Source organism: Elgaria multicarinata, chromosome 10, assembly GCF_023053635.1.
Source record: "Elgaria multicarinata webbii isolate HBS135686 ecotype San Diego chromosome 10, rElgMul1.1.pri, whole genome shotgun sequence".
NCBI lineage: Eukaryota > Metazoa > Chordata > Lepidosauria > Squamata > Anguidae > Elgaria > Elgaria multicarinata.
Window position 1 is genome coordinate 72,680,357 of NC_086180.1, and position 24,872 is coordinate 72,705,228.

The 24,872-nt window shown below is 42.0% G+C and overlaps 1 protein-coding gene across 2 annotated transcripts in view; it reads right to left on the bottom strand.

Annotated features, from left to right (window-relative positions):
• PALLD (palladin, cytoskeletal associated protein) overlaps positions 1–24,872 on the bottom strand; it is a 275,860-nt gene that overhangs the window by 243,399 nt on the left and 7,589 nt on the right. The gene's annotated exons all lie outside the window — the stretch shown is intronic.

Here is a 24,872-nt window from a genome sequence, read left to right on the forward strand (position 1 = left end):
CTAGGGAAATGGCTTACAGAAGCTGAAGTGTAAGAATGTCCCTTACTAATCTCTGTCGAGGCTAATCTAGTACTTGTAACATCCAAAGTGAAGCTATGCAGGCATGCTGGAACTCATCATCCAGTGTGTACCCCAGGTTCTCATTTCATAATGACGAGAGCAATAGAATGGTATCAATACCTTGTGTAACTCTCTTTAATGAAAATGTTTGGCCTCCCAAGGATAGTGTGAGATTTTTGGATCTCATAGCACCCTCTGTTGGACACCACAAGTAACCAGCAATAGCACACTTTTTTTTTTTTGTCCTGTACATTATCACAGTGGTGGACGGATTTCAAGCTTACAGGATCTACTTAATATTTTTTTTTCTGGCTAGAATTTTGAGAGTCATCTACTAGAGTCTGGTGGAAATGACATTCAATTAGAATTAAAGAACTCTGTGCCCAGGAATTTATTTTGAGTACCAGAACAGAAGAGTGTTCACAGTCTTTACACACAAACCCCCACTCTGGGTTACCTTAAGCTTCTCCCATTTCAGCAGTATAATTTGGGACAGGAATAATTTTGTTGGTATTGCTATCACATTTGGTAGTTAGATGTTTTGCTGACCTATTGCAGATCACCCAGAGATCTATCAACAGAAAGAGATCTATCCTCTGCCCATCTTTGTATTATGAGATACAAGGGAAATCAGACATTTGGACATATGCTATCCTATGCACGTTTAGACCAAAAAAAGTCCTACAACTCAGGCATGTTGGGAGTTGTAGGATTCCCCCCCCCCCCCCCGTCGGAACGTACATAGGATTGCGCCCTAAGGAAGTGTAGGAGTTCTAATTTTTCTTCCTATCCCTGGAATGTTTGTTGTATGGTACCAGAAACTAGTTAAAAATTAATATAAGAAAGGTTAAATCACAATCCATTACTGGTAGTCACTGTACATCACTGGTAGCACAGCTGAAACCTCCCAACACAATCCAGGTCAGCTGTTTCTGTTGGTGTCAAGCCGAAGGTTGATAAGCCACACTGCTGTGGTGCTCACTGTGGCCTTAGCTAGACCTACCTCATAGTCCGCGATTGAAGAGGGAAGATCTCACATTTACACATGAGGTGCGACGACCTCAGGAGATGTGTCACGCCCGCTATTTTTTTAAAGACACAGGAGCGCACGGACGCTCGTGCGCTAAAAGTAAAGGTCTTTTAAAAATGTTAATTACTTTTCCTGCCGCCCCCCCCTGATGGACGCAGTGCTCCTGAGGAGCGCTGCGCCCCGTGCGTGGCTCCCAGCTCCGCATGAGGAATCGCGCGGAGCCGGATCAAACCGCAGCAACGGGCCACATGTTCTGCGGTCTCGGGCTCTATCTAAGGCCTGGAACAGATCCTGGCATGCCAAGGAACAGGATTGACATTCTACAAAGAATGTAGAGTCAAAATACAAAAGAACACATTTGGCATTTTAGTGTCACCCTCATACCACCTTCATCACTCTCAACCTTAAGGAAGTGAGATATGATAATGGAAGAGGAGACATCACATAGACAACATAATAATTTATGGATTAGAATGTATCTTAAATTTTAAATATGTTGCAGGGTGTGCTTATTGCATGGATTACATTGTGTTGATTTTCTCCTTGAAAGAAAAGACAAGAACAAAAGAAAAGACATTAGTGGAGCCAAGGTAGTTCTATTTCTTTAGCTAGTATTGCTCACTAAGCTTTCACAAGAATGCACTAGCTTATGTTAATGGAATACTAGAATTTCTTTCTTATACAGAATAAAACAAGCCATGTTGTGTCAGGTTTAAACAATTTGGTAATTTAAATACTTTGCTGCCTTTTCATTTTGGGGGATTAAAAAGATATCCACCAAAAATTAAAAGGCTGTCTGTACTCTCATAGTAAGTATTTTTGCATAAGGAAAATGTTCCAAGGAAAGCTTTTAAAAGACAAAGAGAAATCAAATGAGAGGTTTGTCTGTGATCTCCATTCTTTGCAGTTCTTGTTCTGATTTTAAGGAAGTTGTTCTAGTTTCAGGAAATAGTTTCTCTCAAATATTGGAGAAACTCACATACTATGAAAAGGAAAACCTTCCCAAGTATTATGCTCTGGACAACTTATTGGTTCAAACCACATTTTCCACTTAAACAACATTAAATCAAATTGAATTTGAGACCAAAAAAGAGATTGTGGTTTTAATTTTGATGAAGCCATCATAAACGTTGCCTTCCTGAAGGCCAAAAGCACACTGAAGGTTCTAAGGGCAGAACTAGATGTTACAAGGGAGATATGGGATTCCGTGTTCAAACTGGTGGGCAGCAGAGAGGTGCTTAATCTTCTCTCCCCAAAGTCTTTTTTATATAATTTTGCCTACAGCTTGGCTCCTAAATCAGACATAAAACCAAGGGGAAGGGGACATTTGGGGAGAGAAAATTGGCCTTTCTTTCTCTCTAATTCCCTCCCCTCTTTTTGCAATAGCTGCTCACTCTCAGCAAGGGCTGTCTAGGCTTGCCTTTTTGTTTTGTTCAGTGGTGGGCCAGCTCCTGTGACCTAGATTACCAGAGGAGGCTTCATGGGAACCAAGAGACCTACCACTTGTCAACTGCAAGCTGGTTGGTGAGATGGGCAGAGGAGAATGCAGGACCAATCAGCCAATTAGATGTGGTGGGGAAAGAGCCCAAGAGGCAAAGAGCAACATGGCTAACTAGCTGCAGTGGGCAGTGCCTGGACCAATGTGGCTCTTATTTGAAAAAATAAGGATGTCTTGCTGGGAACATACTTCACTAGTTTTGAGAGATCTACACTGGTTACTGAATCACTTCTGAGGCCAATTCAAGGTGCTGCTTTTTACCTTTAAGTAAAAGTCCTTCAGGGCTTGGTTCTTAAGGATCGCCTTCTTCCATATCTACCTTCTTCCATATCCAGAACTACCACTGAGTTCCTTTTCAGAATACCACCTTCAAAGGTCAAGTACGGGGTGAAAAAGGAGTGGGCTTTCTCATCTGTAGAACCCCAATCATGGAGGCCTGCCTGACTCCCATTGTATTAACCACATTGTAAACTGCACTGGGACAGATATTATTAAGGGCAGTAGACAAAGGCCTAAAAAATAAATAATCTCCCCACCCCCCTTCCCTGACCGTGAACAATGAAGTTGGAACTGTCTAGGAGTACTGAGATTACTATTTTATCACATGAGAGATAAAACCAGTGGACCTGTGTGTATGTTTAACATACAAAACACGATATATAAAACATCTAAGGATTTGTATGTCTGCTGTCCCAGACATACCGTATGATTGATTTAGACTTTGCTATACACACGCACACACACTTCCTACAGTGCAATACAATGCATCTCTATAAAACAAGATCTATTGCATGTCAATAGACGTCAAATCTATTGAATTCCATAGGACGTAATGGGGTTGCAGTTCCAGTGTAGAAGTTTCTTCTTCTTTTGTCATTTCTAGCATGATGGACTAATTATCTATAGCCTGGAGAATGTTCAAATCTCAGGTACGCATAAAAGCAAAGCAAGCAAGAACAAGATCTCTGGTATTGTCATCTTCTTTCTGTTAAAACTGGTATGTCCAAAAGAATAAAATGCTCTATTCAAACAGCATCATGCTTCTTGAAGGGAAAAGCAAAGGAAGCATTTAATAGCTGCTGTTTTGACAGTCTAGGTTAATGATATATAATTTTCAGAACTACCGTATTTCTGGTAGTTTTAAATTTGTAAAATAAAAAATGGCAGCTTAGGCGAAACATTCTTATCTTGCCTTTGGACTATGCTATAGCCAGAGAAAAGCCCTTTGTTTAACCATATGTTATATACCATGAAGATTTAGGGTTAATATTTTCTTATCTTTGTCTCTTTGTGTCCTGAATGATGATATTTATTATTTATTTATTTAGAATATTTATATACTGCTCCCCATTGAAAAATTTCAGAGCGGTGTACAAGGTAAAATGAAAATAAAAACAGAATAAAACAGTTAAAACAAAATTTAATGCAATGCTTTACCACACTCTTTTTTTTAACAGGACAAGACAAAATAGCACACCACTTTGATGTTTTCTCCTAGCTGGGATACCACAGGGAGTGTCTTCAGTATGAAGATTCAGTGGATAAATTATGGGCATAAAGAGTGTAATGAGATCTACAACAATTAATATTTTCAGTTGTCATTGACATGTCTCCAGCTGTAGGGATAAGGTTCAGAGGAAATGAATCAAAATCAGAGCATCTTCCAAAGGATAGTTGCATGATCTTCCTTGTCATGTATCTATATAGTTATTTTCATTGTGGGAGTTAAGAAGGCAATGAGTGCAATTCATCTCCTACTAGGGACATGGCAGTTCTGGAGAAGAATGACAGGTTAAATAGAAAGGCAGCAGAATGGTAAAGTACACTGTGGCCTTAGCTAGACCTAAGGTTTATCCCGGGATCGTCCCAGGGTCATCCCTGTTCATGTAAATGACAAACACGATATCCTGGGAGCAGGCAAGGATGACCCTGGGACGATCCCGGGATAAACCTTAGGTCTAGCTAAGGGCTGACTTTTACCTAGGAAGATAGTCTCCTCTCTCTCTCTCTGTCTCCTAATTGGGGTGTGGGTGGCATTGACTGCATCAATTTTTACAGAGTACCAGTGTGAAAAAACACAAATAGCCATATATGTAGAATTACTAAATAATGTTTTCCATGAACAGTTCATTGTGGACCCTTCTATTAGAAATGAAAACAATAACAACTGCAATCTCTTTCCATGATTGCTTCCATCAGCCTTTGATCGCCAACTGCAGACAAAGAAATCATTCTTATCTGTCCAACTGTAAAAACATCAGGCGTAGCAATTTGCGATTATAATTTTATATCCAAGTTCAGTAGCTATTTTATAGATGTAAATGTAAGTAAACATGGCCACTGTGCACTAAGGAATAGAATAGCATATTTGCAGTTATACTACTGAGCCCCATTTCTTGGGCATGCTTGGACAAAACGAACCTACATGAACTCTAGACTAATTATTTTAGCAGGTATTGGTTGTAGTGAATTCCTCTTTACTACACTTCCCTCCTTAGGGATCTAAATAGGTTTCTACGTATGCGCTGCAATGTTTTCTCTTCCCTGAAAAGCTGGTTTGAATCCAGGTTATGATTCTGAAGGGAGAAGTATGTTTTGACTCTTACCATATTTCCCTCAAGGGATTGCAGCCTATAATAAAATACATAAGACACTTTTCACTGAAGAGGCCTAGCTTCCTTCTTCAGATACAGCTTCTGTAAACTGTGTGTCGGCCCACCCCACTGGTGACCCACCAGCTTGAATGCAGTCAAGCAGTCATATGTTGTGATCTGCTGGGGCTTGAAAGCTGCCCCTCATTTCCATCCCCTTCAAATATCTTTTATTGGATTTTCAGACTTATTGAAATAATACATATAAAGTAGAATAACTTAACATTAATATATAACAGTAAACATACACCCAGAACAGGGATCGGGAATGTGGTGCCCATGGGCAAAAAAAGTGTCGCCAGACATCTTACTTGGTGCCCAATCCTTGCAGTTTTTTTTAGGTTAACACATTTTCTTACTGGCAGCTGGGATTGCTTCAAAGCAAAGTGAAGGCCTACAGCTGCTGCCATCTTCATGACCCATTAATGCCTATGGGCTGCACAAAGGGGCTCAGGGATATTCTCTGTGTGTGTGTGTGTGTGTGTGTGTGTGTGCGAGAGAGAGAGAGAGAGAGGCAGGATGTACACTACTGCTTTAAAATGGTTTATAACAATAGTGACAACTGTTGGGGCCCAGGACACAGTTCATATTCAGTTTTCAAACGGTTTTCAAGGTGTCATATCCTGCTTGGTGCAGATCTGGCCAGAGAGAGTGAAAAGGGGATGTGTTGGCTTGTAGAGGGAGGGGAGAGTAAGGTTGCCTACACCTGGACCAGAAAAGCTACGTATAAATGTAGGATACCATATTTACATCTAGTCAGGAACTGCAATGTTTGATCTCATGTAAGTGAATAGCATATATATGAGAGAGTCAGATTAAAGTCTTTCCAAAATAAGTGTTGTATATTTGGTGGTCTATTAGCATGTTGGCATTTCTTTACATACGAAATGAAAGGATATCAGAGCATCTCAAATTGGTATTGTTTAATATTCTACCTCCTATTAATCTCAGTAGCTCACCTAAAGCCACTTGCCAGGTTTTTTTTTTTGTGAACCATTCATTGATAGTATAATGCTGCACCACTTAAAATGTTCCATGTTTCATAACTGAGAATGGAAAGAACAACTAATGATGGATTAGGAGGTATTATTTGGTGTATAATGCCAGAAATTGCTCCAAACACTGCAGGCAGGGGGGAAAAGGGGGGAGAGGGAGGGAAGGTTTAATGAGGTGTACTGCTATACATGGCTGTTGTGCTGCTTTTGCCTTGAGGGGTCACAGTCATACAGGTCTGTTCCATGTTTTAGCAACTCCAGTTCCATATCCTTTGAACTTTATGTTCTATCTTTTCTTCCATTCACCACAGTGAAGCATCCGTTTTAGATGTCTAAATCTGAGGCAAAGCTGCCAACATATGACAGAGATTGTTAAACACAGAGATCCTTTGATATAAAGGCACTGTAAGGGCAAAGTAATAATCATTTTTTATTACACACATACTCAACATGAAGGAACATCAAGTTATGTTTGCTTTGAAGCTATTACAGAGGCTAAGGGGAAAATACCTCAACAACAGAGGTGGCCTGCACAAGATCTTAAAAACCTTATATTTGCTTTTACTTGTCGTTCCCTCAAGAACAACTTTTATGGGCAATCCTATTTTCTAATTAGTTGAAAAGCCTCAAAGCTCCCAAGAGACTTCAGTTTGAGCCTGACATAGGTCCAACCTCTTTTGGACTTCATACTAAGAGGAGCAGTAACATTTAGCATCACTGTAATACCCAAAGCCAATAACATGAAATCTGAGCCCATCACATGCAGGGTTGCATGTTAGGTTCTATCCATATCATTCAGGGTGCAGAGAGTGAGGTTTCTTGGACTTTTCTCATAAAGGCTCCCCTATATAGTGAAACCATGACACAACCACAGGAAATTCAACCACTGAAAATGAAGATCTGCTTTGGACGTTACATTTTTAGTAGATATAAATGTCAGTCCCCTTTTGTGTATGTTAAAATGACACCATTTGCAATAACTACACATCTTTTCTTTCCTCCCCAAATATTTGCCCTAAAAAAATACACAGGATGGCGGGGTGTATGAAAGTTAAGAAAGGAATATTAAAGCGGAATGATTTTGAGGAGATTTGAAAACCATTTGTTAAATTTGTATTAAGAAAAGGAAAAGGGTGTAAACCGTCACAAGATGTGTTACAATTTTGGAGTGGAGAATAACGGTCCCAGTGGGTGAGTTGCACTTATTATCATTTTTATGATGGTTATGATGGTTATTATTATGGTTATTACTATTATTATTAGATTACTGTATTAAGTAGTTTTTTTCTTTGTTCTTTATTGGTTATTATTAGGTAATGAGTTGATGTGTTGTGATTATTGTATACTTTTAATTTAAAAAAATATTTAAAAAAATACACAGGATGGGAAGCTTTAGCCTATCATACTTCTTTCAAGGTATAACTGTCATATGTAATCACTTTAACTGTTACTGGTTTAGCAAGTCTCCAGAGATGTTTTTCTAACTTCTATCTGGTAAAAGTGTAATATGTGAAGTGCAAGGTCTTTATTGCCTCTCGATTTCACCATGTGTGGGCAATGTTAAGACTGAATAATCATGTATTTAATTAGCTTCCTCAGCTCCAGTGATGGAAGGCCAAACTAGACATTGTGGAGATCAATATGTTTACGGTAAGGGTTGAGAGTCTTATTTTAACGTGGAAAAAAAAGACATGAATGAGGAAAGCTAAAACTCTCCTTCTCCCACCTTATCTCACCATGCCCTGTTGCCCCAGGCACTTTTCTCCCATCCTAGCTTTGATAGGGAGTTGTGTTGGGAGAAAAGTGTGTAAGTGGTGGAGTGTGGGCAAGTCACACTGGGAAGGGTAAGTGTTTAGCTCTCCTCAATTCGATGTCCTGTTGGAAGTCAAAATAAGACATCAGGGCAGACACATGAATAAACAAATGTGACTCTCCTCATCATATCTATTTTGGCCCAGACCATATGTCTGTTCTTGGGTGCAACACAGCAGCCAATTTAAAATTGCCCTAGAAACCACAGGCCTAAAAAGAGTTCCAAACCCCAGTCTAATGTGTTCAATCATTGCTTACTATTCCATTTTGTTATTTCCTCACCCCCCTCTCTCTCTCACACACACAAACACAGAGCATTCCCCTATACACACAATTTAGACATTGCACAATTTTGGTCCTTTGAAACATTCTTTGCTTACCATGTCATGGTTTGAAGTGATAACTCTATTTACCACATTAATATTTATGAAGCCATGTACTGCATCCCTCAAAAATGTGCCATCTAAATCTGGTTATTCAATTACAGTGCTTCCCTCCAAGAATTTTAAACACTCCAAGATGCAATCTTGAGAGAAAGCAAGCATGGATAGATGTCAAAAACCCACTAAACACAATAATTTAGAATGGCTTGGAATAGCACTACACTGTAGATGTATGAACACTGATAAGCAATGACTGCAGTTTCGCCACTACGATTGATTCCAATTGTAATTCTTTCCTGAATGCTCTTTTCTCCCATATTCCCAGTGCTGCCAGAAACCTACAATTTCAAGAACAACTCCCCTGTATGCAGGATATACTTCTTAGCATACCTACCATTGAAAATTGGAAGCACCAATCTGTGAACGTTGCCAAATAAGCATCTGATTGTCAGATCAGAGCATAAACAATCTATTTCTTCTTCTTTTTTTTGGTCAAATCCAGTGGATAGTGGTGGTCCAGTGAAACCTTGAGGGAACTGGAGGAAAAACTCCAGACAACATGTTGAGATAATAGAAATGCAGATAATCGCTAAGTGCTGCGAAGAGAATTTTGCCTTGAACCTGTTTGTAATTTGTAAAAATAAAAATTAACCATCAGATTGTTCAGATCAATTGCTATTCATGTGCAAGTTTTTAGAATGGGTAATGTGAAAATGTTTAACATGGATGAAACGCTATTTATATGGCTCCATATTTGAATTGAAAAATTGCATACATATACAGCCAATAGTCAGCTTGTCAAAGAATCTCCCTTTTGTCTGAGAAAAGCAGGATAGTCTGCTAAGAACAAATACTATTGCTAGCTCTGATGATCCACAATGACTTTAGATTACTATAGGTTTTTATGGTAGTCAGGCCACCAGGCTTACACAGACCATGGTTTGGGTGGTTATTGGTCCTTGGGTCTCATCCAAGAATTTTAATATTCAAACTAAGATCTCAAAAAGGAAAAGAAAAGTTGTTCTAGCTAGAGATAGGCAAAATATAGAGGAGGAATTCTATGCATAAATCTGTACTCACAAATTTGAGAGACTGGATTTCCAACGTCTGGAATTTCCAGACATAGTCAACAAAGTGAACAATGACCCTTATGTTCCCAAACAATTGAGCTATCTGGCCCAGTGTTATAATTCCATGTCTTAATGTAATCTGAGAAGAATTCTAAAAATTGAGCTATTGTAACTGGCCAGGATGCAAAAAGCATCTTTAGCCATGTTACCACCAACAGCACCTCCTCATCCTGAGTTGGGGGATGTTCTCAAAGATGCTCCAGATGTCAAGGGCTGCTTTCTGGAGGAACAGGCTTCAGAGTTCCACTAGGTAAACAGAGTGATCCTTCATATCCCCTAGCTATGCCTGTAATTTCTGAATTACATTTCTGTGATATATCTGAGGAGGATTTTACAGCATGAAAATGGGCATACTTTTATTCCTAACATCTTTTTCGAGGAAGATTATTATTATATTATATTATTAATTATTATTATTAAATTACATTTATATATCGCCCCATAGCTGAGGCTCTGTGGGCGGTTTACATAGGATAAAACACTTAAAAACAATATACAAAACTTTAAAACCACAAAAACATACAACTTAAAACCACAAAAACATACAAAAAGTTTAGTATTTACCAGCAATACTAGATGGATATCGTCACACTATTAGTATATATTATGTACAGTATAGACATAGATTGTACTGTGCTGCCAATAATTAGTCAAAGCAGCACTGATGAGGTTTACTAGCATTTGATTAGCTCAGAAAGTCCTTGTCAGAAAATACAAGTACTTTTAAGGCATTTTTACGATGATGATCTTTCATATTATCAGTTTAGACCACATTTAAACTCCTCCTTACATCACTGTGAAAAGTGCACGGAGTGGGCAGTATTCAATACTGCTCCTGCACTAGAGGGAATGACCACTAGCATAATAGGAAAGTAGCTAGTGCAACTGGAAACTACCCGAAATGACGACTTCTAGAATGGGACAAGTTAGTGGAGGCCATGGAATGAAGCTCCGTTGACTTGTCCCATTCTATAAGCAGACATTTTGGGTAGATTCATGGATTGCACTAGCCAGTGCTAATTTCCTGTGGTCACTAGCAGTTCCCACTAGCACAATGTGTTCCGAGCTGGTGGATTGCCTGCATTGAACACTGGCCCCTTTTAACTACATTATACTCCAAGAAACAAGCACTTTCACGATTTCCCCTTCCCCTTCCTTCTGGTCCCCCTAGTGTGATGTCACATCAGAAGTTGAGCATGAATTCACATGGGCATATTTATCACTTGAGAGCTGCAACATCAAGTGCAGACTTCTGTATGTCAAAACCACTACCATATTCAAAGCTTTCCTATTGCACATTCAGCCAGTGATACCATAGTTTGTTGGAGTGCTGAGTGTCACTGTGGGGACAAGGAGAACCAAACCCTTTCCAGAGAACTGAGCAAAGTGGCACAAAATGCATGGGGGCTGCTATGCTATTACTATACTGGCCTGCATCTGCAGAGTAGTTACCAGCACCTAGTATGGGCAATGATATCAGTGACCCATTCTGGGCACTGGCACCCACTCAGCAACAGCATTTCTATACAGTGCTGAAGAAGCAGGCCTCATGCCTCTGGCACTGCTTTGCAATGCCCTCTGGTAGGGGTATTGGGTCCTCTTTTCCATGCAGTGGTGCTCATCTATGGAAGCTGGTAGACCTTCCTGCATGAGCTGCTGCTACCTTAAGCTGTGAGTCATTGAGTTATGAGAACTATATACATGTCTGAATCATTCTTAACATTTCTTAAGTTCCATGGAGAAAAAAAATCAGAAGACCATAATCAGTAAGTGTAGTTGTTGGAAAATGGCATCTTCAGTCATCTAACACTAGCTTTGCCCAAACACTCCCTTCTAACAACAGATCTTGATTTAGAGAGAGCTTGCCACGAAGCTTGTTGGGACCAAATTTTATAGCAGCCCTGAGGTGCCAGTTCTATGGAATAGGGAGGAAAGATCAAGGAGAGACTATTTCTCCTCCCACACACAGCCTGTAGGGCACATAATCATAAATTACACAGCATGGAGTCATATTTTTCTTCTAATATTCTAAAATGCTGAATCAACTGACTCCTGAATAGTGACACCAAAATCTAACCTTTTGTAAATTTAAAATAGGAGTAGGGTGACCATATGAAAAGGAGGACAGGGCTCCTGTATCTTTAACAGTTGCATAGAAAAGGGAATTTCAGCAGGTGTCATTTGTATGCATGCAGCTCCTGGTGAAATCCCCTCTTCATCACAACAGTATGCCTCCAGGAGCCCTGCCCTCTTTCGTATCAGGTCACTGTACCCAACAGACCCGCTTACATGCCAAAGGCTTGCTTGAATAAAAAGGTGTTTGATTCATCAACAGGATGAAATTTAATAAGGATAAATGCCAAGTTCTACATTTAGGAAATAGAAACCAAATGCACAGTTACAAGATGGGGGATACTTGGCTCAGCAATACTACAAACGAGAAGGATCTTGGAATTGTTGTAGATTGCAAGCTGAATATGAGCCAACAGTGCGATATGGCTGCAAGAAAGGCAAATGCTATTTTGGGCTGCATTAATAGAAGTATAGCTTCCAAATCACATGAGGTACTGGTTCCTCTCTATTCGGCCCTGGTCAGGCCTCATCTAGAGTATTGCGTCCAGTTCTGGGCTCCACAATTCAAGAAGGACGCAGACAAGCTGGGGCGTGTTCAGAGGAGGGCAACCAGGATGATCAGGGGTCTGGAAACAAAGCCCTATGAAGAGAGACTGAAAGAACTGGGCATGTTTAGCCTGGAGAAGAGAAGATTGAGGGGAGACACGATAGCACTCTTCAAATACTTAAAAGGTTGTCACAGGAAAGCCAGGATCTCTTCTCGATCCTCCAAGAGTGCAGGACACGGAATAACGGGCTCAAGTTAAAGGAAGCCAGATTCCAGCTGGACATCAGGAAAAACGTCCTGACTGTTAGAGCAGTACGACAATGGAATCAGTTACCTAGGGAGGTGGTGGGCTCTCCCACACTAGAGGCATTCAAGAGGCAGCTGGACAACCATCTGTCAGGGATGCTTTAGGGTGGATTCCTGCATTGAGTAGGGGGTTGGACTCAATGGCCTTGTAGGCCCCTTCCAACTCTGCTATTCTATGATTCTCAAGAGTAAAGGCCTTCCCATGAGTCAAGGCCTCCTCATGAGTAGGACTTTTGCCAGAGGGGCTGTGATGAATTGCAGGTGAGCCCTGGGTGAGGCTGCTATTGGAACCATTTCTGAGTACCTTGCTTCTTGTATGGCTTTATCTCCTGTGCTGCTGACCTTGGGTCTCCTGCAGAGACCCTGCTCCTTGCTCTGGGGCTTCATCTCTGACCCTGTTTCTGGATTCCTCTCTGCGTAACTGGTAACCCTTTATTTCTGACATCTGCCTGCCTTGATTTTGCTAAACGGATTTGCCCCTAGTTTACCCACAGGTTAAGCTGGACATTTTCTGACTTTCATAGCTGAACTTTTGTTGTTTCTTTTTTGGTTTTTTTGCAAAGACTATGTTGTAGAATATTAGAAGGAAAATATTTTAAATATGAAGGTGACCTTAACAATTGTGGGTATAATGTTTACTCATGCTTTCCCCCCTCTCCTTCCTCCATATCCCTTTGCTTTTAGATTTTAAGCCTGAGGGTAGAGACTGTCTATTGATTCCTGTAATCCATTATGGGAACCTTTTGACTGTAGTGCGGAACAAACAATCCTATGAAGAAATAATAATAATAATAATAATAATAGTAAATAGTTAACTGAATACTGCAGAAGTTGCTGGAATTATTTTGATTTTAAAACACACAACAGCCCTATAAAATATCACTTGTATAGCTAAAGTGAAAACATTTAAAACAAATACTTAAAGCCTGCTATTTTTTATGAGCTGAATTAGCAAATGATTAAGAAGAAAAAAAACCTCTCACAATAAAACAGAATTAGACAAAATGGGAGAACCCACATTCAAAATCCTACATAGTCTGTGTGAGACTCCAAAGAATTTACCTACGGCTGTCTCTGATGTGGATTTCATAATCACTGATCTGAATAATAGCATAATATTCATAGTTTGATATAAACAATGTGTGTCAATTGATCATACATGTAAAACTGTTTCATTCTGCCCCCTGGTGTTACTCACTAAAACAGAATGCAAAGGTAGCTTGTCAGCCATAAGAAAAAATCCAAAATCTATATTAGCATAATAATTTAATTTTTGTGAACCGCTTAGCTTCGGCTATTGGGCAGTATAAAAATGCAATAAATAAATAAATAAATACCTTTATTAGGCCAACTCAAAGGCCACAAAAAATGTGCAAGCTTCCAAGATCCTCAGATCTCTTTATTAGGCATGATGTTACAAAAAGCAAATTAGTGATGGTAGTGGGGGAGAAATAACTTGATAATGAAGTCACGATGTCTACACCATGGTCAATTTTTTAAGACAAATTTGGGGGGGAGGGTCTATAGATTCTCATATTGGGCTCTACCAAATGCTGTGATGGGTACAGCCCAGTTTGAGTATCTGTAAGCTTCGCCTATTTCATCTTAAAAATCTGTCCGTAATTCAGATTTCATGGGCTTCTACATCAAGCCAGCCTTTCCCACCCTCCTGTTCTGCCCCCACCCCCCGGCGCCTTTTCATAACATCATGCTTGATGAAGAGATCGGGAGATCTTAAAAGCTTGGACATTTTTGTGACTTCTGAGTCGGCCTGAAAATGGTATTACACTAATAAGAATTCTGGAATTTCACTAAAACAAGATCTGAATAGTTAAAGGGTTTCCCCCCTCTCTGCCTTACTTAAGGGAGAGTGACATCTTCAGTTGAAGAAAGGCAATTACAACGCTACACAGACAACTGTACTTCAAGTGCCATCAACACTTCTACCGTTCGTCCAGGATTTCCCAGTTGTATAGTTTGCATAGTTAAAAATTAAACAGCCCATGTTGGGGGGGGGGGGGGAGGAGAGGAACTCAATATGAAGTTGTATGATGGAATTAATCTACAACCATTAAACAACTCTTGGACATCCAAAGAGTGTTATTCTTATCTTGCCAAGTGCTGAATATTAATATGAGACAAGCAGTGTTACAGAGCAGTCCTGTGAATGTGTGCTTGTAAGTAAATCCCATTGTACTCAGGGGGACTTATTCACAGGTAAATCTGCATAGGATTGCTGCCTGAAATGTGTTTGGTTTTCAACAAAGGGGGAAAAATTGCATTGATTTCATTTGAAATGAATGGAATTATGCTGCTTAAGATAAAAAAAACCGAGAATTTTATTTGTACACAACAGCACTGAACATGTGCCGAGTTCCAGCAACCGATACCTTATCAACAAAAAGCAGCTATTCGTCATATTTGCCACAGCAGCACTTCTGAAAGAAACCAAGGACACATACGACTTTGCAGAGATTTGGAAGCAATACTAAAGAGCCATCAATGCCAGAAAGAGACATGTTCATTTTTGTATGCTCAGTCATAGAGCCAGTTCACATTTAACAGTATCCACCCCCTGCCCAAGATTCTTGGATAAACATAGACCCATTTCTGGCTTACAACCTATGCAGAGGCACTGCTTGCATCAACCAGTTCTTCCATACGCATGGAAACTTATTATGTGGCCACTGAAATTGCAGTGACTAAAAAAATATGTTACTGTGATCACAAGAAGAACACCCACCACAAGAGCCCCTACATGGGTGTCAGTTTGCAAACATGGCATCTGTCATGCCCTGCATAGAGATGGAGTCAGGAGATGAGGAGGAGGTGGCAGAGGCTGGACCTAGTACCGAGAAGCCCAGCTCAGGTAGTGAGGAGGCTTGACTGGCAGAGACTGTGGCAGAGCCTCAGGGAGAAGAGCCAAGGCCAGCTGGGACCTCTGCCAGCTCTGAGGGCCTGATGCCAGCAAAGACTACGGAGGAGCCGCAGAGGTCTGAGGAGGAGGCGGGGAAGCCTGGTTTCAGCCAGTTGCAGGCGGAGAAGGCAACCAGACGCCGGACTCACCGCTTCCACCAGAAACGCCAGGCAATTAGGGATCAGCTGAGAGACCATGACTCAGCACTCTGACTGAGCATAAAAGCGCAGCTGTGAGCCATGCAAAGTTGTCAGAGATTATCTGAGCATTCTGGCGGAAGCCTTTGCTCTTAGATCTTGTGACCTCGTGCCTAGTTCCTGAACGCCTGGATTCTGATTCCTGTCTTGATTCCCGGACCCCGTGACCACGTCTGCCTACTCTGGATTCCTGCTTCGACCTTGGACCGGTTTGTGACTACGTCTTGCCTGTTGTTGCCCCTGACTCTGGACTGTGTTACTGGTTTGTCGCTGACTGTTGGCTGTGTTTGAACTTGGACTGCATTATCGAATCTCCTCTTTGCCACGCTCCCTTGACTTTGGACTGGACATTGACTACTCTACAAGCCTGCTCCTTGAACTGTTCCTGTTCCTTGACTTTTGCATTCAAACCCCCGTTTTCCCCTCCTTTCCCTGCACTGTTTAGCTTCTGTAAATAAACACCTTCATTGCCTAGCTACCGGCTGGTCTTATCTTTCTTTGTCAAGCCATTTGGCGGCTTTCCCGGACAGCATCTCTGGGCATGAAAGCCCAGGTGTGTCTCACTGTGCTGCTGCTCATATGGGGGTGGGGGTCTCACTTGTGTAGGAAATGGCACAGACTCTGTGAGTAACCTGTGGCCCTCCAGATATCGATGGACTACAATCCCCATCAGCCCCAACCAGCATGGCAGTGGATGATGGGAGCTGTAGTCCAGCAATATCTGGAGGACCACAGATTACTCATCCTTGCTCTAGATAAATCAATTTGACAGTTTTCATACTGCTTCAGGTTATACCCTGGAAATGTCCAAACTAGTGTCCAGAAGCATGACGTGTTTGGCACATGTTTTGGAGCAGTTGTCATGGTACCTGCTAGATAGTACCCATGACAAATTACCTAATTGCCCACACCCCCAAGAACAGTTCTGGAACTATTTAAAGTGTTTCCAAACACTTCTTTAATACATGAACAATGAGGACAGAAACACATAAAAGGAACAAATAATGCCAGGCATTAGAGCACCTTCCTCTTTCTTCACATGGGGAAGAAAGAGGAAGCAAGCAACGACCACGTGGCCCATTCAGTGGGCGTTTTAATGGCGCAACCTCTCCTGCACATGGCAGGAAATAGTGCCTATTATTATTATTATTATTATTATTATTATTATTATTATTATTACCTTTGTATACCGCCCCATAGCCAAAGCTCTGGGCGGTTTACATAGGATAAAAACACTTAAAAACAATATACAAAAATTTTAAATCACAAAAATATACAAAAACAAACCCAGGCTAATTACATATTGCTAAATGCCTGGGAGAAGAGAAAAGTCTTGACCTGGCTCTGAAAAGATAACAATGTTGGCGCCAGGCGGGCCTCGCAGAGAGATTGTTCCACAATTGTGGGGCCAATACAGAAAAGGTCCTCTCTCTTGTTGTAGTCCTCCCAGCTTCCCTTGGAGTAGGCACCCAGAGGAGGACCTTGGATGTTGAGTGCAGTGTATGGGTAGGTTCATGTCAGGAGAGGCGTTCCATCAGTATTGTGGTCCCAAGCCATGTAAGGCTTTATAGGTTAAAACCAGCACCTTGAACTGGGCTCAGAAACAGACAGGCATTCAATGCAAGCGGGTCAGAGTGGGTCTAATATGTTCGAACCTTCTGGTCCCTGTTATCACTCTGGCCGCTGCATTTTGCACAAGCTGCAGCTTCTGAACTGTCTTCAAAGGCAGCCCCACGTAGAGTGCATTGCAGTAATCTAACTTGGAGGTTACCAGGGCATAGACAACTGAAGCCAGGTTATCCCTGTCCAGATAGGGGCATAGCTGGGCCACCAGCTGAAGCTGGTAGAAGGCACTCCGTGCCACCGAGGCCACCTGAGTCTCAAGTGACAGAGATGGTTCTAAGAGAACCCCCAAGCTATGAACCTGCTCCTTCAGGGGGAGTACAACCCCATCCAGAACAGGTTGAACACCCTTCATCTGGTCAGCAGAACCACCAACTAACAGCATCTCAGTCTTGTCTGGATTTAGTTTCAGTTTATTAGCCCTCATCTAGTCCATTGTTGCGGCCAGGCACCGGTTCAGCACATCCACAGCCTCACCTGATGAAGATAAAAAGGAGAAATAGAGCTGCGTGTCATCAGCATACTGATGACAACACACTCCAAAACTCCGGATGACTGCACTCAACGGTTTCATGTAGATGTTGAACAGCATGGGGGACAAGACTGACCCCTGCGGAATGCCATACTGGAGAATCCACGGGGCTGAGCAATATCTCCCAAGCACCACCTTCTGGAGCCAACGCATCAAGTAGGAGTGGAACCACTGCAATACAGTACCTCCTGTAAGGGTAAGGTGAGAGTTAAACTGGACCTTGGGGCTGGCATGTCTTTTAATTTATGCATTTTATGGTTCCATAGGAAGGGAGATAAGAACCAGGCAGCTGTATGGGGGAGAAGACTGGAGCCAAGCCGAGTGTAACTGTCCGCTTGTCCTTGAGTGATTAACCATCCCGGGCAGAGGTGTGAAGACATTCCGCGCATCAAAGCTGTATGGAGGGGGGAAGGAGTGAAAAGAATAGTATAAAGACCTCCCTGTGAAAGGAACAGGGGGTGTCGGCTGAGATCGGTCTGGGGTGACGTATGACTTGTAGTTATAGTTTTTAGCTTGCTTGCTCTGGGTTCTTACATATATATGCATGCTTTTATAGTTTTATTCTGCTAATCCCATGTATTCCTACCCTTTTCCTAATAAATGGTCTTAAACCTCATATTTTGTTAGCTGTGAGTGTCTGTGCCTGGGGATCCGTGCTAAATCCAGTCAAGAAACCAGCAGGTTGCTGGGCGCTTTTCCTTTACACCTCCCACTCCCAACTCAGCCAGATGCTCCAGAAAGAGACCATGGTCGATGGTATTGAAAGCCACTGAGAGATCAAGGAGAATCAACAGAGTCACGCTCCCCCTGTCTTTCTCCTGACATATGTCATCATACAGGGTGACCAAGACTGTTTCCATACCAAAACCAGGCCTGAAACCTGACTGAAGTGGATCCAGATAATTGGTCTCATCCAAGAGTGCCTGGAGCTGGCTCACAACCACCCACTCAAGGACCTTGCCCAGGAATGGAACATTTGCTACTGGCCTATAGTTATTAAGATTGTCAGGGTCCAGGTAAGATTTCTTCAGGAGTGGTCTCACTACCGCCTCTTTCAGGAGGACCACTCCCTCTCACAAAGAGGCATTAATCACTTCCCTGGCCCAGCCAGTTGTTCCATCCCTATTAGCTTTTATTAGCCAATAGGGGCAAGGATCCAATGTGGAGGTGGTAGCACGAACCTGTCCAAGAACCTTGTTAACATCCTTGAACTGCACCAACTGAAACTCATCCAGAAAAAGTGGAAAAGACTGTGCTCTGGATACCTCGTCTGATTCACCTGCTATAACTCTGGACTCCAAGTCCTGGCAGATGTAGGAGATTTTATTCTGTAAGTGCCCAGCAAATAGATTACAGCAGGCCTCAGAACGTTCTACAGTGTCCTTGGGGCCAACATGCAATAACCCCCGGACAACCCTGAAAAGCTCTGCTGGGTGGCAGAATGATGATTCTATAGTGGCAGCAAAATATTGTTTTTTTGCCACCCTCACTGCCCCTTGAATATGCCTTAGCGTTAGCAGCCAGAAGAATTGGATTTTCTGGGTGGTATTTTGAAGTGGGAAAAACGTCAGAAGGAGCGGGAGACATGTAGCAGGATTGGAGCGTTGTCAAAATGTCCCGCAAAGATCCGTGAGTGGCCAGTCGCAAGTGGCCACTCTGATGATGCCCTATAATTCCCCTCTATATTTTAATACCGTTTTATTACAAGTGGGGCTGGACTTGCAACTGAAGGTAGTAGTATGGAGTGCTCCTGTTCATGGCTTCAGACAGCCATGCCTCTTTTCAGAGTACTCCATTCTATTATCCCTTTTTCATTTTCCCATACTCTCAACACTCAGCACTCTGTGCTCACTGAACATGCTGAGTCCTCACTGAACCATAGACTCATAAAATCATAGAATTGTGGCGTTGGAAGGTACCACAAGGATCATCTAGTCCAACCCTCTGCAATGTGCAGGAAAACCAATTAAGCCATCCAACAGAGGTGGCTGTCCAGCCCCTTTTTAAAAACCTCCAGAGATGGAGAGCCCACAACCTCCATAGGTAGACTGTTCCACTGTTGTACCGTCAGGAAGTGTTTCCTTATATTTAATCGGAATATAAGGTAGCTGTAACTTATACCCATTATTTCAGGTCCTAATTTCTGTGGCTATGGAAAATAGTTCTTGACCATCTTTCCTGTGGCATCCTTTTATTTACCTGAGCACTGCTAACGTGTCTCCCCTCAATCTTCTTTTCTCCAGACTGAACATCTCAAGTTCCTTCAACCTGTCCTCATAGGGTATTCCTCAAATCCCTGTATCATCATTGTCGCTGTTTCTTTGCCCCCTTCTTAATGATTTTTGTCTAGATTTTCTTTTGTACTTCTGCAAATAGTGGGGTTTCCCAAGCCTGCTGACACTTCCTTCTTGTGACTGGATAGTGCTATTTTGGTAACATAGGGATCAAAACTTAGATTATAATAAAACTCATTTGTGGGGCAATGCGTGCTCATTCTTCAATTGTAAACCTCTCTCTGGAGATCAAGCAGGGTTTTCTTCTCTCCAGAGAGGCTATCCTCTTAGAAGCAAAGCTTATCCTTCTTCAATCCAATTGTAGTTTTCAAGCTACTGAAGCAGTGAGGGAGAAGTTGCCTCCATTGCTCCACAGAAATGATCTGTGCCCAACAAATTTGCTGACCTGATCTGGCATTCTAGGTGTTGTGATGTTTGCCTTGTGCCCACATGGAAAAGTTGCACATGCTCGTTAAAGCCCATGTTGCTTATTCCTTATGGGCACCAATTACGCTCTTCAAAGCAATGCTAAAGATATGGGGGCACAGCTGGTGTTTCCATCAATCCTCCCAGTGAGAGGAAAACACCCAGATATATTCTGGAAGGATGGCTATGCAGAAGGTATAAATAGATTTTGGCTTTTTGGATCACATGATTGGGTTCTGAGAAGATAGGCCATAGGGAAAAGACACCTAGCTGAAACTGGGAAAAATATATATTTAGAAATTAGTTTGCTAAGCCAGGATGTAATGGCGTTTGGGGCTACAGAAGACATGATGTTTATAAGTAGACATCCTTATAAGGTTAGCTTATGAAGATGTTTCTATGAGTTGGATAAAGTATATTCCAACACACTTTGATAATTCCACAATCCCCAATTTGCAACATTAACACACTATTCTGTCACTCAGTAGCATGGTACCGAATAACTGAGTTCACACAACATGCTAATCCACACTCAGTGGTTGAGTGTGGGTTGTTGTTGAACTGTCGGTCATTTGTTGAACTATGAGTTAGTGTGTTGTCTGAACACAGGACGTTTTCTGTGCTTATTTTTCCTCAAACAAGCCACTTTTGTTGTTGGTTTGTTTAGGGTGATTAACAAGCCATACTGCATGGTTAACAAGCCACCCTGTGAAAAATACCCTGAGTGTGGGTTAGGGATGTATGAATTGTGTAAAATCTGTTCGTCTGTATTTTGCAGATTGTCAGGCTCTTTTTGTTCCATTGCCACCCATGGATGGAATTGGATTTTATTAAAATTTCTGAATTTGTGCAAATGCAAAATTTATTTATTTATTTATTTATTTATTTATTACATTTTTATACCGCCCAATAGCCGAAGCTCTCTGGGCTGTTCACAAGCTTTCTGGGCGGTTTAACAGGTGTACAAATGTGCAATTTTACTCCAAATGCACAATTTCCCCCCAAATGTGCATTTACACGCTTTAGCCTATGGGGGAAATGCATATTTTTGGTCAGTGTTTTATGTGTGTGTATATATTTTTCTATGACGAAATTGGTGCAAAATTCCTGAAGGTTAGAAAAATGGTCCACAAGTCCACAGAATCTGCCCAACAGCAGAAAGGCTAGTCTGCTGCGGAATTCGTGGATCAGATTCATAAAAATCCAAACTCATTTTGTTCTGTTACAGATTTCTCAAACAGCCCCACTGTCTCATTCTTTGCTTCACCCTGTACCTGTTTGAGGTAATATCAGGAGATGTGGTATTTTAGCTGTGTTGGTTGTTTCATATATGCAAGTCATTACCAGATGGTCACTGAATAATAACAATTCACATATAAATTCTCTTTTCACCATAAGTGTGGAAGGTTTGCGCCACCAAAATGGTCTGCTTTAGAACTGGTCGAGTTATTTGAAAGATAAAAATAATGGATTATTGAAAGATAGGAGCTTCCAGATGAGGCTTTTATACCACCACCACTTTGCCTCATTCATGGAATTTCATGGGGAGTTCCCATCTTTTTTCTCAACATAGAAAATCCATTCAGGAAGAAAAGATGGAATAGCTTCCCAGTGCCTTCGGATTGTGAGCACCACGATCCTTCCATCTGAATGCACCCATATATGCTGGGGGGGGGGATACCTCTTATTATAGCATCTACAGGATACCTGAGTGTGTGTACGATGGCTGGGCTGTGGGGATCTGTCTGTGGTGAACCAAAAGTTATGGAGCAGTACCAAAAAGTAAGTCAAAAACAAAGGACAAATCAGGAGACAGTTACTGTGCTTTAGCAAAGTTGTGCAAATTTCCCCAAGGGTGAAAAAAACACAAAACACTGAAAGTGAACAAAAACAATCAAAATAACTCTACTTCACTAATGAGCACATTTTGCCCTCATTAGCAGAGTAGGCTGCTGAAGTGGTGCTGCAGCTGCAAAGGCCGATGGGATACATGTCGGGAGTGGGAGGGAGGCTTGAGGGGGAAACAAACCACAGCAAGCCGCAGAGCACCAGTTGGAAGTAACATGGGATAGGGAGCAATTAACCAACCCACCGTAGCTTATTTTCAGGGTGGTTTATCTGATGTGTGTACCGTCCCAGTGTGGAACATTTGTCACACCAGGCATCTATGTTAAATACCAGTGTCAAGTGAATGAAACCAGGCATCCCTGCACCATCCAGCAAATGTGTTAACTGGGCCCGAGTGGTGAACCTGGATTTACCACTGAGTAATGGCCCTTAAACATGCTAAAGTCCTGCTAGAGTATGATATTAGAATGTGACAGAATGTTTGGGAGAGAGTGACGGAATGCTTGAAACTGGCGTGTGTGTGCGCGCACACACACACTGAGTTTCACATGCAATTAAAGGGAATGGCGGAGAGGAAGAATGGAAAAGCACAGACTGCATGTGAAAGTAATTATCATAACTTTAAGAATATAAGCTTGCCAAAATGTGAATGAATGACAACTCTATTGACCTCATACACTTTTAAGGAATACATTTGATATGAAACTGAAACTGATACGTTAATATTCAGAAGACATTCCCTACATAGCTGCTAGGGCACACACTGTAGTTGTGCTTATGTGCTGGCAATCATCAAATTGGACTCATTTTGCTGAATTAAAGGTTTAGGCCACTTTTACAAAAGAGGCACTTAAATCTGTTTTTTATTTCCATGACTGCATGGCTGTGTCACACCGGCCCCACATGACGCATGTTCAAATATTGATGCATTCTTAGATATACCATGCCCATTGTTTTCTCCTTCAGAAGATGCACCTTGGAGGGCAGCCTGGGTTCCTCAGATTTCTATGGTAAAGTTAGAAGTCTGAGACAGACAGTGCACACCTGTTTGCAGGAATGAGGTACCGCCACGAAACGATTTGAAATTAACATATTATAGGGATGATAATTGTAATTACAAATGGCTGTTTCCAATTATCCATGCTGCATTAACTGTATTGGCTGTTCTAAGAAAAGGGTCTGGGGGAACCAGGAAATTACAAACCACTTAGCTTAAAGTCTATTCCAGCTAAATTGGTGGAAAGCATGACTAAAGATACAATGATTAAACACATAGAAGATTTTTTGCTGAGGAAGAAATAGTGTCGCATCTGCAAAGGGGAATCCTCACCAGCCTTTTGGTGTACCTTGAGTGCAGGCCTGGCACGAACTCTCTCACTGTCATGTCTAGCTTTGCTCCCCCTGGGTTGGAAGGTGTTTCAGGTGAACAATCAGAATTAGACTCTGAAGTAGAGGAGTCGGCACCAGAAACAGACCAGCCTGTACCAGTGGGGGGAGAAAGCTCTCACGGGCTCTTCACCAGCTGGGAATGAACCCTCTTCAGAGCTTATCTCGTCAAGGGCAAATAATACAGTCAGTGGGAAGCCAACATTCTTCCGAGGGGGAGAGCATAGAGAGGTTAGCTGATCCTAGAGTATGCCATAGACTAAAACGGGTGGAGCTAAAGGAAGGCAAGAGAAAGTCGGCCTGGCTGGCGTCCCATCAGAAGCTGCCTCAGAACTAGTCTCTTTGAAGTTAATGCGTCTTGGGAAAGGGCTTTCCATTCTTCTTGAAATTACAATTGTTTCGCTTAGTTTGCATAGTTTTGCCTAGGGGAAAGTTCCTAGAGATTAGACTCTCTTCAGGTGGGAAGAGATGTTTATTGCTTGAATAAAGCTTTGTGGATTACTTAGCAGGCCTTGTTATTGTCTACCAAGAAGGCAGGAGGTTTTGAGAAACACAACACTCATGTCCTGAGGCGGGAGAGAAAACAATACTACCACATCGCACCCCTTCCTGCCACTGCCGCATCACACACCCGTTCCCCTATCATGCCCCCTTCTGCCACATCTATGGAGAACCACGTGGCTGGAAGAAGTGGCTATGGGGCTCTTAAGGGCATGCCCAAATCTCACAAGACCTGAGCAAGCTCTTGTGAGAGCCCGACAATCACTTCTTCCAGCTATGCGATTCTCCACAGAACTGATGCAGCAGTGGTGGCAAAAGTAAGGAAGGGTTGTGGGCAAAAGGGAAACAGGGCATGTGGGTGGCTACACCAGAGCCCCACCAGCTGTTGTCTCACTGTGGCAAATGCCACGGTGAGATTGTGGCTGGTGGAACTCTTCAGAGCAGCTGCTAAAGGCAGCAGGGCAGCACTGGGCCCTCCTGGTGGGAGGAGTGCAATTCACTGCTCTTCCCAGTCCACTGCCTGATGCAGGTGCCTAATCCTGCTTCATTGGAGGGCCAGCCCTGCTTGAGATTGTTAACAAGAATGTGGATAGTGGTAAGCTGGTAGACATTACATTCTTGGATTTCCAAAAAGCTTTTGGTAAATTCCATTTCTAAATGCCCCTGAGTAAACCTAGTAGTAAT